Consider the following 14,614-nt stretch of genomic DNA (forward strand, 5'->3'; position numbering starts at 1 on the left):
TCTGCACCTCAGAAGGAGGCAGCCTGTGTAGGGCTGGTCCCCTTCTGGTATCCACTCCTTTGCTACGACTTCCTTGCACACTCGCTGCAATCCAATTCTGCCTTCGATGTGTCTTTCTAAGAGCTGCAGCTCTGAGGGCATGCACAGCTCTGTGTCATTCTCCTTTGTTCTCTGACAGGATCCCACCCCTGCCAGGGACCAACTAACTGAGCGGAGCTCAGCCAGCAACTGACTAACTTTCCCTACAGGCGACCAGTTTTACCTATGTGGGGAGTGACCTAATAAATAGGAGCAGAAGCTCCCCCTAGTGGCCTGGATTGTGAAATGTGTTGCATGTTTGTGATACCTGGATGCAGTTATCCTTCTTTGCCTCCAAACCTAGCATCACTCTCCCCGAGAGGAAAGCAATACCACTGCAACGACCAGGACCCTGGGGCGCCGCATAAATATCGCCTAATGGTTCTCCAACTGCGTCGACCAGTGACCCCCCCAAATGCCGTGGACAGAATCCCAACCCCCCGCACCCCTGTGTATTGCTGTACTTTTAGGATGCAATGTATCACAAGTGAAGCGAGGGCCATTGAGGGATTAGGAGGTTTGTCTCCCTGGCTTCAATATGAAACATGAGCGAAAGTATCAACACACTCCATAAATGTAGCAGATATGATACAGGGGGAATGTTGCATTTGTCTGGATTTTTAACCCCTTTCTCAAATATAGGATATAATAGTACGTAACGTCCTATATATCAGGTGTGGCTGGTGTGGGTGTACAACCCTGATCCTCCTGAACACCTGGGGGCACCGGCTGTGTTATACAGCTGCTATTTGGTGCAAACTGCAGCAACTGGAGCTAAATCCTATTGCTGCTTAACTCCACTGTCAATATCTGACAGCCACATTTATGGCACATGATCCACACGGTACTGCTGTCTTGTTACCCCTGCGAAGTCTCGAGCTTCATAGGAGACTGTGATTTATGCCATTTATTGCATTAGTGCAAGCGATGATTGCACATTTAAGTTTTCCACTACTAGGACAATCCCTTCTCATACCCCAGGCTTGACTCCGATAAATTAAAAGAGCCTATACTTCCCTTTCATGCTGGCGCCATTCCTGCTCTCGCGGTCCCGGAACTCTCGTCCGGTTGTTTTGACACATGACCCTGGCACCCAATCAGTGCCGGTGTCACTGTCCCCGCCTCCTTTCGAATTGAACATGAAGAGGAAGTCGGGGCTGCGTCTGATCTCTAACTGCTCAATTGGACAGGCTGATTGGGCGCCGGGGTCACCTGTCACAACAACTACATGAGGGTCCCGAGACCGCGAGTGCCGACACGGTTTGAACGGTGCCAGCAGGGGAGGTGATTATAGGCTTTTTTATTTTATCGGGGTCAAGCGTGGGGTATGAGAAGGGGTTGTCCCAGTAGTGGAAAACTTCTAAGTTCTCAATGGGGACTAAAAAAAAAAGAATATTAACCCCTTACTGCCATTGGACGGGATAGTACTTCCAATGGCAGTACCCCCGCTTTGATGTGGGCTCCGGCGATGAGCCCGCATCAAAGCTGGGACATGTCAGCTGTTTTAAACAGCTGACATGTGCCTGAAATAGGCGCGGGTGGAATCGCAATCCAACAGACCCTATTAACTATTTAAATGCCGCTGTCAAACTCTGTTAGCAGCATTTAATGCGCGCTCCCGGCTATTAGGCCGGAAATAAGTGCACCACTGACCCCTGTCATGTGATCGGGGGTCATTGGTTCGTCGGCATAACAACCAGAGGACTCCTTGAGACCTCTATGGTTGTTGATGCCGGATTACTATGAGCGCCACCCTGTGGTCGGCGCTCATAACAATGCAGTAATTTTCCTACATAGGGGCGATCTGTGCATCGCTCCTATGTAGCAGAGCCGATCAAGTTGTGGCAGCTTCTAGCCTCCCATGGAGACTACTGAAGCATGCCAAAAAAAATAAATAGTTTTAAAAATATACATTTTTTTTTAAATATTAAATTTTAAATCACCTCCCTTTCGCCCCATTCAAAATAAAACAAAAAAAATCAAACCTACACATATTTGGTATCACCGTGTTCAGAATCGCCCGATCTATTAATAAAAAAAAGGATTAACCTGATCGCTAAACAGCGTAGTGAGAAAAAAATAGAAACGCCAGAATTACATTTTTTTGGTTGCCGTGACATTACATTAAAATGCAATAACGGGTGATCAAAAGATCGCATGTGCACAAAAGTGATATCATTAAAAACGTAAGCTCAGAATGCAAAAATTAAGCCCCCACCTGACCTGAGATCATGAAAAATGGAGACGCTACGGGTATCGGAAAATGGCGCAATTTTTTTCTTAGCACACTTTGAATTTTTTTTTCACTACTTAGATGAAAAAGAATCTCGACATGTTAGGTGTCTATGAACTCGTACTGACCTGGAGAATCACAATGGCAGGTCAGTTTTATCATTTAGTGAACCTTGCAAAAAAAGCCAAACAAAAAACAAGTGTGGGACTGCACTTTTTTTGGCAATTTCGCCGCACTTTGAATTTCTTTCCCGCTTTCTAGTACACGACATGGTAAAACCAATGGTGTCGTTTAAAAGTACAACTCGTTCCGCAAAAAACAAGCCCTCACATGGCCATATTGACGGAAAAATAAAAAAAGATATGGCTCTGGGAAAGGGGGGGGGGGGGAGCAAAAAAACAAAAAAGTTCCGGTCATGAAGGGGTTAATAGATACATTTTTTTTTTAAAGAGTTAAAAATATTAAGAGAAAAGTTTAAATTTTTGTAAAAAAAAAAAAGTTACAAAAATAACCAAAACCATATTTTGTATTGCAGCATCCGCAAAAAAACAATTGATCTAAAATGTAATCCAAGTGTAAGCAAAAGATACAAATATTACCAGAAAACATCATCTGTAAATGCTCCACAGGAAACAGTAACACTGAGCTGTTTATTTATTGATTATAAATGTTTTTTTTTTTTGTTCATCACTTAAAAATAAAATAAAATGAATAATTTAAAAAAACTCCCAAAATAAAACTATACAAGTTTTGGAGAAACAAAAAAAAAAAGAATAGAGATGAACTGTAATGTCGCACAGCTCAGCGCACGGACGGCGCTTCCCTCAGGTGCCGAGATGTTTACACCGTGAGGCAAAAAGGGACGAGGAGGAGGAGGAGGAGGAGTGCGGGGCAGGAGGAGGACGGCGGAGGAGTGCGGGGCAGGAGGAGGAGGACGGCGGAGGAGTGCGGGGCAGGAGGAGGACGGCGGAGGAGTGCGGGGCAGGAGGAAGGTTCTGTGGTAAAAGTAAGGAAATGGAGTTCGTGTAATAACGAGGCTGTAGAAATGCCGCTGAGGTGACAGGAGCGCCATTACACAGGACGGAGCCCGGAGCAGGAGGAGACGCGCGCCGGTCGGAGACTGGGGGCCGCACAGGACGCGGGGAGGTGCCGGGAGGAGGAGGAGGGTGTAGCCGGCAGCAGCGGCGGCAGGAGGAGGAGGAGGCAGAGCCCGGACACTTCACACACAGCGGAATAAGGAAGCGCCGTCACCCCGGGGATCCCCCGACTAGTACCGGACCGGAGCCGTCACCTGGAGAGGCCGCCGACACTGCAGGTACGGGGGCAGCAAAGTGACAGAAAGTGGCGCCGGGGGACCGGGGTGAGGGAGACCGAGCACGGGAGGAGACGAGGAAGTGCCAGAGAGTATCCACAGAGGAGGAGGGGGACGGCGGCGGCAGGTAGGGAGAGGAGGAGGAGAACGGCGGCAGGTAGGGAGAGGAGGTGGAAGACGGCAGGTAGGGAGAGGAGGAGGTGGAAGACGGCAGGTAGGGAGAGGAGGAGGTGGAAGACGGCAGGTAGGGAGAGGAGGAGGTGGAAGACGGCAGGTAGGGAGAGGAGGAGGACGGCAGCAGGTAGGGAGAGGAGGAGGTGGAAGACGGCAGGTAGGGAGAGGAGGAGGACGGCAGCAGGTAGGGAGAGGAGAAGGTGGAAGACGGCAGGTAGGGAGAGGAGGAGGTGGAAGACGGCAGGTAGGGAGAGGAGGAGGTGGAAGACGGCAGGTAGGGAGAGGAGGAGGTGGAAGACGGCAGGTAGGGAGAGGAGGAGGACGGCAGCAGGTAGGGAGAGGAGGAGGTGGAAGACGGCAGGTAGGGAGAGGAGGAGGTGGAAGACGGCAGGTAGGGAGAGGAGGAGGTGGAAGACGGCAGGTAGGGAGAGGAGGAGGACAGCAGCAGGTAGGGAGAGGAGAATAGGATGACCTTAACAGGTAGGGAGAGGACAGCAGCAGTCAGAGGTAGGGAGAGGAGGAGGACGGCAGCAGGTTGGAAGAGGAGTGGAGGAGGACGGTAGCAATGGATGAAAAGGAGGAAAATTCGTGGTCAGCAAAACTCACAAGATACATTTCGGCCAAAATCAGTAAATGTTCCCACTCTGGACATGTAGCGTGCACTGTGCTGAGTGCTGACAATGGGATCTGTTAGGATGGAGCATTCCCCATGTAGACTGATAATAATAATAATAATGGTCCTCTTCCATGTTCCGCAGCCCTTGTGTTGTTTTGCTGGTGTAGTATGACAGGGTGATGGTCAGATCTAAGGAACAAGATGACTGGGAGCAGAGACGAGGCATCGCCAGGTGTAGGGGCATTGCCTGGTGTGGTGGGCATCGCCAGGTGTGGGGGCATCGCCCGGTGTGGTGGGGCATCGCCCGGTGTGGTGGGCATCACCCGGTGTGGTGGGCATCGCCTGGTGTGGTGGGCATTGCCAGGTGTGGTGGGTATTGCCAGGTGTGGTGGGTATTGCCAGGTGTGGTGGGCATTGCCAGGTGTGGTGGGCATCACCAGGTGTGGTGGGCATCGCCAGGTGTGGAGGGTATTGCCTGGTGTGGTGGGTATTGCCCGGTGTGGGGGCATCGCCCGGTGTGGTGGGGCATCGCCTGGTGTGATGGGGCATCGCCCGGTGTGGTGGGGCATCGCCCGGTGTGGTGGGGCATCGCCAGGTGTGGTGGGCATTGCCAGGTGTGGTGGGCATTGCCAGGTGTGGTGTGCCGGGTGAAGCGGCTCCCAGAAGCTGCTTGTCTTCCTGGATCTGGCTTCTGTCTGCAGAATACGTGTACAGCCACATTTTCCAATCCGAGCACATAGTAAAGCAGATCTCCGGAGGGTCAGATCCCACGTACAGAAGTGATCGGACCTGGACAGGTGCCCTCATTATAACACCTTGTTACAAAGCTGTTCCTTATGATCACATTTTGTGTTTCCCGGTCACAGTATGAATTGTGAATCACGGATAGGTCGTAGATCTCCTGACCCGAGCTCAGCACTCTCCTAGGCGTGTGTCAGGTGGTCGTGTTCGGGACAGCAGACATTGAAACCATCCAAGTGGGTCTAGTTAGATCCAGCAACATCATTAGATCCAGCAGCGTCGTCATTGGGCAAGTCACCACTAATTAATGGGATCAGTGGAAGTAGCGGCAGCATTGCTGCCCTCATTGCTTACACATCCCTCATATGAGGAGTGCTGTTCATAGAACGATAAGGAGAGCATTAATTTTCCCTTGCACCCGTTACTTTAAAGTGCTGCAGAAGCACAGTGCTCTAGAATAAAGCCCATTAATGATTCGTAAGAAGGCGTGTCGGCAGTTATTAGGGTTAATAGTGTAATAACCACCTGCGGACTGTACAATGAATGCTGTAAAATAACACAGTAATCAGGTTGATGATCCTCAGCATCTTAAAAGTCAGAAGGAGAAGTGTCTCATGTTCTCGTAACTTTGCTCCTATACTTTGTGTCCCTCGTGTGACCGCTCTGATGATATAACTAATGTATATTTAATATTGGATGACCCATGTTGTGTAATGGAAACCTCTGTATAAAGACGTCTGTGTTCCGTCTTCTTCCTGTTTTGAGTATTTCTTCTTCTTGACAAGGTTTCCATTGTTTTAGCTGATTCCTGAGATTTTGTGTGTTTGGTGCTTTTTACAGCAGCCCGGAGGAGAGTGAACAAGTGCAGCAATTACCTAGAAAAATCTGGACGGCCCTGCTGCACCAAGACGAAGAACAAACCTTAGTGATAATCAGTTGTAGGATTTTTTATTTTTGGCAATTTGCTTTCTTTTTTTTATTTCTCATAGGATTTTATTACATTTGTCATGCTTGGGGGATTGATCAGGGGATCAAACGATCAGACTTTGATCCTGCATTCCAGAAATATTCTAATGTGGCATTTCAGGGATGCACCATGCAAACCTTTACTGCCCCATTAATGACCCCAGAAAATATGTGAAAAAAGTCACATACAAGTCTCTGAGTGTGTGAGAACTGTCCGGTCAGAGGGCTGTGAGATACAATGTAACAATATCATCTCAGAATAAATGAACAGTGCGCTAGCATAAGAAACAAGATGGCGCTACACTGCAAAGAAATCTGAGACCACATGTGTAAAGAGGCTGACTAACCTGCATAGGAAAAAGGTATGGTCTTTAGAAGGCGGTACTTAAATCCCTACAGTCAATATATAAAACTAGATAGTGGCCCGATTCTAACGCATCGGGTATTCTAGAATATGTATTTATGTATGTATATAGCAGCCACATAGTATATAGCACAGGCCACGTAGTATATAGGAGCCATGTAGTATACAGCAGACAAATACTACGTGGCCTGTGCTATATACTATGTGGCTGCTATATACATACATATTGTAGAATACCCGATGCGTTAATACAGGCCACACAATATATAACAGTGGCGGCGCAGTATATAACACAGCGACTTACTATATAACACAGCCCACGCAGTATATAGCAGCCACGCAGTATATAACACAGCGACTTACTATATAACACAGCCCACGCAGTATATAGCAGCCACGCAGTATATAACACAGGCGACGTAGTATATAACACAGGCGACGTAGTATATAACACAGGCCACGCAGTATATAACACTGGCCACGTAATATATAGCACATCCCACTCAGTATATAGCAGCCACGTAGTATATAACACTGCCCACGCAGTATATAACACTGCCCACGCAGTATATAACAGTGGCCACATAATATATAGCACAGCCCACACAGTATATAACACTGCCTATGTAGTATATAGTAGCCACGCAGTATGTAACACAGCCCACGTAGTATACAGAACAAGAAAAAAATCCAGCTTCCAAAAATAGTCCAGTTTATTGAGAGTAAAATGCAAAGTCCAAAAACATGAACAAGAGAGTGAGTAGCAGCAGGCTACGCGTTTCGAACAGTGTGTCGAAAAAGAACACACTGTTCGAAACGCGTAGCCTGCTGCTACTCACTCTCTTGTTGTTCACCATGTTTTTGGACTTTGCATTTTACTCTCAATAAATTGGACTATTTTTGGAAGCTGGATTTTTTTCTTGTTCTGTTCTACTATTTACGTGACTGCTCTCTTTCACGTAGTATACAGCAGTGTGTGCACCATATCCCTGTTAAAAATAATTAAAATAAAAAATAGTTATATACTCACCCCCTAGGATCCACCGAAGCTCCGGCGATACGCGCATGGTTCCGCCATCTTCCGTTCCAAGGATACATTGAGAAATTACCCAGATGACTTAGCAGTCTCGCGAGACCGCATAGGCAGCATCAATAGTAAAAAGTTGGGGACACACAGGGTTAATAGCGGCGGTAACGGAGTGCGTTACCAGCGGCATAACGCTGTCCGTTACCGCCGGCATTAACCCTGTGTGAGCGGTGACCGGAGGGGAGTATGCGGGCGCCGGGCACTGACTGCAGGGAGTAAGGAGCTGCCATTTTCTTCCGGACTGTGCCCGTCGCTAATTGGTCGCGGCAAAACAGCCACGACCAATCAGCGACTTGGATTTCCATGACAGACAGAGGCCGCGACCAATGAATATCCGTGACAGAAAAAAGGACAGACAGAAAGACGGAAGAGACCCTTAGACAATTGTATAGTAGATTACTCCATAGAATAAGGAAAGGGATGGCGCTCGCCAATAAAAAAAAAAAATTAGACTTTTTCTTCCAATAAAGTGCAAAAAAAGCTAGTTAAAGGATACTGCAGTTTCGCACTGGTCTGTGCTTCTTCTGGTCCTATTCAGTCCCGGTATGAAACGGACATCTAATCTCAGATTAATAAAGCTTAGTGCTTGCCTGATTTTTTAATTTATTTATTTTTTTACGTCCATCAAGTACAGAATGAAAACATCTGAAAGATTTTTGCTGGGTTTTGCAGGTCTGGGGCTCATGCACAACTCCATGCATGAACGGTACATGTGATCTATGTCTCCTGAGAGATCGGCACAGCTTTCTCTGGATCAGATCTGATCCGTCTCTGATGCTAAATATCATGTCTCTGCTCTGGGCTGTAAGAAGCTCGATGTGCCTGAGACTAAAGGCCACTATTGTAATAGTAGTTCTGACCAGAGGGGGCGCTGGAGGTTACATATGCAGAATGATTTCATTGTATAACGCTGGCCTAAAGCCTTTACTCCTTGATTAGCGTTTTAACCATTTGAGTGTCAGCATTGATTGATCCGCAGATCGACAGCTGCCAATGAGCGATAATCATATTCCAGTATCCAGCTGCTCTTTTCTGGCCCCGTGCAAAAAAAAAACTATTACCTGCTGACTCAAATATAAGGTAAGGGATATGTAATCTGCTGGAAACCTACAAACTGAATTCCATGTAGAACAGTTTGCTTTGAGGGTAGCACATAAAAAATGTCACCCATTTGCAGCTCTGGCCTCTAAGATGAACACTTAAAGGGATTTTCCACCAGTATTTGGAGAACCGTGACCATATGGCCCAAGTGTGCTTTTTAAAAGAAAAAAAAAAAAAAACACAAAAAACAACTCCCTGATGGATACTTCCCAACTCCTCCATCCTGCTGACCCGTTCCCTGCAGATCTTGCCTTCTCTTCTGGACCGGTCAATAATTGGCGCCATCCAAGTGGGGGACCCGACCAGCAGGATGCAGGAGCGGTGGGGGATCTATGGGTATGAGTATATGCTATAGGTGGGGGATCTATAGGTATGAGTATGTGCTATAGGTGGATCTATGGGTATGAGTATGTGCTATAGCTGGGGGATCTATGGGTATGAGTATGTGCTATAGGTGGGGGATCTATAGGTATGAGTATGTGCTATAGGTGGATCTATGGGTATGAGTATGTGCTATAGGTGGGGGATCTATAGGTATGAGTATGCTATAGGTGGGGGATCTATGGGTATGAGTATGTGCTATAGGTGGGGGATCTATAGGTATGAGTATGCTATAGGTGGGGGATCTATGGGTATGAGTGTATGCTATAGGTGGGGGATCTATGGGTATGAGTATGTGCTATAGGTGGGGGATCTATGGGTATGAGTATGTGCTATAGGTGGGGGATCTATGGGTATGAGTATGTGCTATAGGTGGGGGATCTATGGGTATGAGTATGTGCTATAGGTGGGGGATCTATGGGTATGAGTATGTGCTATAGGTGGGGGATCTATGGGTATGAGTATGTGCTATAGGTGGGGGATCTATGGGTATGAGTATGTGCTATAGGTGGGGGATCTATGGGTATGAGTATGTGCTATAGGTGGGGGATCTATGGGTATGAGTATGTGCTATAGGTGGGGGATCTATGGGTATGAGTATGTGCTATAGGTGGGGGATCTATGGGTATGAGTATGTGCTATAGGTGGGGGATCTATGGGTATGAGTATGTGCTATAGGTGGGGGATCTATGCTTGGCAAAAGAATGGGGTGTCAGCGCTGCTGTAATTACGCTATTAACTCCTCGCTCTTTGTTTGGGCATCTGTCGGGAGCATTGTGTATTACCTTGGAAGCAGCGTGTTGTAAAAAAGGAATGTCTTCTGCCCTTGCCAAATAAAATTTGGCAGTTCAGTAGCAGCTGTTCTGTCCACAGTAACGGTATGCAGACTTCTGGGGCATTTGCAGGTGCCATCATTATGGCTGATGATGTTTTTATTGTAGCCGTACCAACAAACATGCTGTTTTCAAAAACGTTTTTCATGGGTATTTCTTTTAATGGGTTTGTCACAATATCTCATTACAACCCCTTGGAACTGTGATTTTTTTTAAATCTACCGTATGTCAATGTATGCTGCTGATACAGTGGGTGAGATGGGCAGCAAATCTGCGGGATTACCACATTCAAATCTGCAGCAGTTTTTGCTATTGCGGTTTTTCCGCTGTGGAAACTTTACAGATTTTGCTATAGAAATGCTGTAGTGATAATACACAGGATAAAATTATGCTTTGGATTTAAAACAAAAACAAAACAAAACCATTTCTAAGATAAATAACAGGATCAACACAATATAACATTATGTGGAAAGATGTCCTAGATTTGGACTTTGTGGTTAATGCAAGCACGTTTCACCCAGAGTGGCTTGTCATCCAAACTAAAACTTGTACCCTGCAGTGTTAAAATCTTTTAATATTCAAATAGCCTCTTCAGAAAGGAAGAGGACAAACTCTAGTGCCACCTATGGGATGTAGCGTCCGGAAAGTCAATATCGACCCTTTAATGAGCCTTGCTACATGACTTAGGTTGAGAAGCCAAACCAGACACTCGTATGTGTTTCCGGTTGCATCAGTCCAAACCAGGAGATCTGATTTGGTTGGGTGAGAGGCTTCTGACAGGGGGACTAAAGGCTAAAGTTTTCCCTTGTGGAGAGTACCAAATCAGTGTAAGGAGACTTGTAGGCCATGCAGTGCTCCTCTGGAAGCAGCAATCCAAAGAGTCACTATTCACCCATTTGAGCACGGATGGGGAATCTTCTTTTCCGCCAAGGGCTATTTGGATATTTATTACCATCCTTTGGGGACTGTACAAATTGTGCACTAATTCTGCCCACAAGGTACGTCCTTACGCGGACACTGGTGTCAGAACGTAATCTTTCATTGCGCGTGCATCTACGTTCAGTCTGTGAGGTTTCACGGAGCAAGAAGAAATTAATAGGCCGGCGACCATCAAAATACAGCTGCCGGCTCAAGCATTGTGGTCCATGGGATTCTGCCCGGGGGTGAGGGTGGGGGTGGGGGGCCCTGGATAAAAAAAGGTCATCGAGTGCCACTAACGGCCCGTGGGCCTGAGATTCCCCACCGCTGTTTTAAAGGAACTTGCAACATGACTTAGGATAACAAGTCAAACTAAAAATTCCATTTTTCAGACACGTGTTTCAGGGTGTTTTCCCCTCATCTGTGCAAAGTAGGAGATCAGATTTGGTTAGGTTTGAATTATTTTGTAATCTAATCTCCTGTTAGATGGCAGCAAATCAAACAGTCCGTATCGAGGTGGATTGAAGTACGAGGATAAGAGCAGTAGGAAAATACTATTCTTGTTCACACACAGTAGGAAAATAAGAGCCCGCTAGTCAGTCAGGACTAATCTCCGCTCACAGCCCGCTGAGGAAATGGATGGAGGTCTCTGTCATTTACTTTTTATTGTTTTTGGATGGCTGCAAAAGGAACGGAAGATTCGCTTTTATGGAGGCTTTATGTGCCGCTTATCTGATCTGTTGCTTTAGTTCTGGTCATTATCTTATTTTAGCTTTATCCCTGGAGTAATGGAAATTTGCAGTCTGGGACAGACTTCCTGACCGTTCTGTGGCTGGAGGGTGATTATCCGCTCATTATAAAGCATCGTGATGACTGATATGTCGTGTGCCATCATTTTATTTCTTTTTTTGTTTGCACCTACACCAGTTTAAAAAAGCAATGATAAATCCCCCCCCAAGTGTGTCTATCATAACAGACCCCTTATTCGTCAGTAGATTATTTGCTTGCAAGGCATTGCCATGCATACGAATCCCGAGGGTGTGTTCAGACTGTGATATTAGTTTATGCTCCGATTATACACAAAATGCGTCCATATGCCCAAATTCGCACAACAGATGGCAAAGGAACGTCTCGGGCGTCCGTCGAAGGTATAGATTGGCAAAATCCTTCAACTTCTATCTCTGACATGTACTGAAAGGGTGCGAGTTCACTATTAGATAGCGCTGGAGCTCGGGGAAAGTTTCACTCCTGAAATAGTCCATATTTAGGTGATTCTGTCATACAGGAAAATTTATATTTCGCATCTTTTATTCATTTAAAGGTTCCAGATCTCGGGGCAGTTCTGTAACATGGGTTCTGTTGTGCCTGGAATCCCTCATTGAGGGTCTCTTTGCTCCGGTCCTTTAGGGCTCACAGTATATATATGTGAGCCGTACATCGGCATATGACGGAGCATGTCAACATTTTTCATTTTTTGAGGAAATTGTATGAAAAAGGAAGAATAAATCATAGGGACTCCGTGTAACTTATGAGCACTCTGCAAAGTCAAGCAGTAATGTGGGCGCGGATATACTGTAAGTCCCAGGCTGTAATCTTGTCTGGCTTTTGTAACTTCCTACAGTTTGGTGTTACCGTACTGTGGCATAATCGCACCTCTGTTCCTCAGCTCGTCAGATGATCATTTCTTCAGCCTTCCTTTTAAAAGTTTCATAGTTTCATTTTGGCTTCTTTGCAATCAGCGTCCTGATTTTGCTGCTCACTTCCCTCTTCTGAAGTTTTGTTTGACTTTCAGTGAGCAAGCGGAGACTTGAAATTGTCTCCTGTCCTCCTTTCTTACCGCATGTAGCAAGCTGGGTTCCGGTTTAACCAGTTTGGCCTCTGTTTTTCACTTTGTTTATGGCAGTGGGTGTCATAGCTGAGATTCTGTTACAGTAGCACATAAGGTGTGCAGACCTTCCAAGTGTTTATTATTATTATATATTTTTTTATTAATAAAAAGTCTATTTTGTAAATTTTATTAATATTTAATATCTGAATATTCTTGGCGGTGTATGAGCAAAGTTTGGACTTTATGTGATCAATCCTTGCTTGAATTTTATAGTTTCTGAATGAAAAATAGTTCACTCTTAAAGGTTTTTTGTTTTCTTTAGGATCAGACACATTAAAGGACAAACCTTTTGAATGACCCCATTGTGCTGAAAAAAGAAATAACCCCTCCCCCCCCCCCCAAAAAAAAAGCATTCTTGTCCACTTAATGTGTCCCCCAGAGATCTTGTCACATGAGCGCTGCAGCTTATCAGCGGCCACTGATGGGCTGCAGCAGTCCCACTTTCGTCAGACATAACCATTTCACAGCACGCGGACTGGAGGAGCGGCACCATTTTGGAAGTTACCGGTAAGTATTCTTTTTTTTTTTTTCTTATTTCACAGCTATGAATAAGAGTTTTTCCAAAATGCGTAAGCATTGTTTTTTTTGTTTGTTTTTTTTACATGCACATACCGCCCTTTTTTTTTGTTAAATCTAAGGCTAAGTTTTAGCCACTCTCCTTTGGTGCTGGATAACATCACATTTTTGGACCATTGAGTGCTTTTTGCTTTCATACAGCACACTAGGAGCATTCAAAAGTGATCGTGTCCAGTAGTGGGACGTGTTAGTTGCAGGTACAGTGGCATGTAAAAATTTGTACACCCCTGGTCAAAATTACTGTTATTTTGGATAGTTAGGCAAGTTGAGGATGAAATGAACTATTAAAGGCCTAAAGGTAAAGATGACACATTTCGTTTGTATTTTAGGTAAAAAAATAAAAAATATATAGTGTGTTTTTTTTTTTTCATTTTAAGAATTATAAAAATGAAAAATGGTCCAATGCAAAAGCTTGGGCATCCTTGGAAATTTGTGTTCTCAGATAACTTTGACCAAGGTTACAGACATTAATTAACCTGTAAGGGTATGTGCACACGTATTCTGGAGGACTGCGGATTTTTTTGGAAAAACCGCAGTGCAAAACCGCTGCGGTTTTTCCTGCGGATTTATCGCGGTTGCTACTGCGGATTCCGCTGCAGCTTTACACCTGCAGTTTTCTATTGGAGCAGGTGTAAAACCGCAGCGGAATACGCACAAAGAATTGACATGCTGCGGAATGTAAACCACTGCGTTTCCGCACGTTTTTTTCCGCAGCATGTGCACTGCGGATTTAGTTTCCCATAGGTTAACATGCTACTGTAAACTCATGGGAAACTGCTGCAGATCTGCAGCTGCGGATCCGCAGCAAAATCTGCAGCGTGTGCACATACCCTTAGGGTTATGGCTTGTTCAGTATCATCGTTAGGAAAGGCCAGGTGATGCAACCTTCCCAGCTTTATGAAAACCCAGCCTCCTCTAACCTTGTGCCAAAAAACAGCATCCATGTGTTCTTCTAAGCAGCTGCCTAGCCCTCTGAAAATGATGGAGACCCACAAAGCAGGAGAAGGCTATAAGAAGATGGCAAAGCTTTTTCAATTTGCCCTTAGTTTCCTCAGTTCAAAATGTGATTTAAGAAATGGCAGTTAACAGAAACATTGGAGATCAAGATAAGGTCAGGAAACCTCGTAGGATTGCTAGAGAGACAAATCAGAACCCCCCCTTTGATGGCAAAAGACCTTCAGAAAGATTTAGCAGACTGTGGAGTTGTGGTACATTGTTCTACTGTTCAGAGACACCTGCACAAATATGGCCTCCATGGAAGAGTCATCAGAAGAAAACCTCTTCTGTGTACTCACTATAAAATTCAGCATCAGAGTATGCAAAAGAACATCTAAACAAGCCTGATG

The 14,614-nt window shown here is 45.6% G+C and overlaps 1 protein-coding gene across 2 annotated transcripts in view; it reads left to right on the forward strand.

Annotated features, from left to right (window-relative positions):
- The first annotated feature begins 3,319 nt into the window (after window positions 1-3,319).
- LOC138647687 (protein kinase C delta type-like) overlaps window positions 3,320-14,614 on the forward strand; it is a 63,224-nt gene continuing 51,929 nt past the window's right edge. Inside the window, exon 1 of one of the 2 annotated variants that reach the window (XM_069736880.1) lies at window positions 3,320-3,626. The gene's annotated coding sequence lies outside the window, so the exon portion shown is untranslated. The remainder of the gene's footprint in view (window positions 3,627-14,614) is intronic. The other variant, XM_069736881.1, reaches the window with a different exon arrangement.

The sequence above is a fragment of the Ranitomeya imitator genome, chromosome 8, assembly GCF_032444005.1.
Source record: "Ranitomeya imitator isolate aRanImi1 chromosome 8, aRanImi1.pri, whole genome shotgun sequence".
Lineage (NCBI taxonomy): Eukaryota > Metazoa > Chordata > Amphibia > Anura > Dendrobatidae > Ranitomeya > Ranitomeya imitator.